This window comes from Peromyscus maniculatus, chromosome 1 (genome assembly GCF_049852395.1).
Source record: "Peromyscus maniculatus bairdii isolate BWxNUB_F1_BW_parent chromosome 1, HU_Pman_BW_mat_3.1, whole genome shotgun sequence".
NCBI lineage: Eukaryota > Metazoa > Chordata > Mammalia > Rodentia > Cricetidae > Peromyscus > Peromyscus maniculatus.
Window position 1 is genome coordinate 126,807,625 of NC_134852.1, and position 2,330 is coordinate 126,809,954.

The window sequence follows — 2,330 nt, forward strand, 5'->3', positions numbered from 1 at the left end:
TGACTTTTTTTTCTTGATATATGTGCTTTTTTAAAATTAAAAATAGATTTTTTATATAATATATTCTGGTTACAGTTTTCCCTATATCAGCTCCTCTCCCTCCCCTCCCATCCAGATCCATACCCTTTCTGTCTCTCATTAGAAAACAAACAGGCATCTAAGGACTAATAATAAAATAAGATACAATACAATAAGATAAATAAACAAATCAGAATAGGACAAAACAACTAAATTTGAAAAAGATCCAAAGAAACAGCACAAGAAACACATATAGACACAGAAACACACATGTTCACACACATAGGAATCTCACAAGAACCCAAAACCAGAATCCATAATATATATGCAAAGGACCTGTAAGGCAGGAAAACAAAGTGTCTCGACTTAACATTATGAGACCAAGAACCTCCATTCATGGACACTGTTGAGTTCATTGTGAGTTGGGGCCTGCCCTAAGAATAGTTTGTTTCCCTAGTGAAACTCTGTTGGAGAAAACTAATTTTTTTATTGGCAATTGGAGACAGTTTCTGGGTTAGGGATGGGGGCATGTGTCCACTTCTCCTTCAGCTCTAGGCCTTCTGGTGCAGACCTGTGCAGACCCTTAGTCTCTGTGAGTTCCTGTGTGCACCAGCCCTGTTGTATCCAGAAGGCTTTGTTTCCTTGGTGTCCTCTGACCCCTCTGGCTCTTATACTCTTTCTATCTTCTCTTCTGTAGAGTTCCTGGGCCCCAAGGAGAGGAATTTGATGGAGACAGACTTTTCAGTGCTGATTGTGTGAATATCTCTCACTGTGGCTATGGGTCTCTTTACTTGTTCCCATCTGCTGCAGGAGGAAGCTTCCCGCATGATGGCTGAGTCAGACACAGGTATGTGGATACTCAATGACTTATTCTCAGCATCATGATGAAGGGCCACCAGGTATGTTTTTCTTCTGTCCCAGGAAGCCCAACACCCATGGTAGGAAAGCCCCTGCTACCAAAGCTCTTACACAGGAAAGTCAGTGTGTCACAATTCACTTGGAGAAAACGCCAGGAAGACTCTGCATACCCAACCAGAGGGGAGCTGGTATTTGTGTCCATTCAGTGGAGTATGAGGTGTGTACATAACATGCACAAAATGTGAGACAGCACAATGCTGGAACGATGAATGGTGAATGGAGGTCGATGATGGGCTGGAGAGATGGCTCAGTGGTTAAGAGCTCATATGTTCTTGCAGAGGACCCAAGTTTGGTTTCTAGCACCCGTGTCAGGCCACTCACAACCACCTGGAGCTCCAGGGGATCTGATACCTTCTTCTGGCCTCTGAAGGTACCTACACACACATGGCATACACTCATACACACACATTAAAAAAACAAGTAAAATGAGAACCATGCAAATGCAAGTATGGGGTAAAGCAGAAGAAAGAAGACTTGAAGTAATGTCTGTGTTCAGGTGGGTGAGCTCAGGTCCCTAGGGGGCAGAAGGCCAGACAGAATCAGCTGTGCAAGAACTGCCTTAGAGGAGGCTCAGTCCGTGATGGAACACAGGAAGAGCAGGGCAAGCCGGAGCCACATGCAAGGCCAGCATCTCTGAAAGGCCGGTGGGAGCAGGAGGCTGGCTAGGAAGAATCTTGGGTTCAGCCTCGTTCTGAGAACGCCTCAGTCAGGAAAATGGGAAGTTCCCGAGACACACATCTTACCCTGGGTTGGAAGAACTCAATTTAAGGATTTATGCTGCACTCAGCATTTATCTGGTACAACCACCAAACTGGGTCCAGGAGAACGGTGGCTAGAGGCCGTCCATCAGGTCCCCTAGTTTAAGATCGGAGCCGGGAACTCCCACGGGTGCAAGCCACTGGGGCGTTATTATGGCAGAAAACTTTATTTATTTATTTGTTTAAAAAATTTTTTTTTTCTTACAGGGAAGAGCGCAAACGCAGTCCCCCACTACCATAAATTATGCAGTCGAGTTTCCCGCATTTGGGGAAATTGCAGGGGTCAGCACATCCGGAGTGCAATGGATAAGCCTTGCCCTGGGAAAACCACCTTCGTGATCATGGTATCTCCCCTGCCAGGTAAGTAAGGCAGAAGACTTTATGAAGCAGGTTCTGTGCTCTGGTTCCTAACATGCTAGAGACACACACACACTCACATAGCAGTTACACCAAGCAGATAGAAGGCGGCCGTTTATCACTTATAGACAGATAGCAGGTGACAGTAGAAGGCTTGGGCTCACTGCCACTCATCCTGAGATTCAGAAAAGCTGCTGCAAGATGAGCGGGGTCATCGCTGTGCACGTCTTATTTGCACTGTGGCTAAGGTACCCCTGAAAGCAGCCTGGTCTGTTTTTT

At 45.9% G+C, this 2,330-nt stretch overlaps 1 non-coding gene across 1 annotated transcript; it reads right to left on the reverse strand.

Moving 5' to 3' along the window:
* Positions 1-1,898: 1,898 nt before the first annotated feature.
* LOC121827029 (U1 spliceosomal RNA) lies at positions 1,899-2,062 on the reverse strand. The gene has a single exon (XR_006069175.1). It is a non-coding gene; the product is annotated as a U1 spliceosomal RNA (small nuclear RNA).
* Between the last annotated feature and the right edge of the window lie 268 nt (positions 2,063-2,330).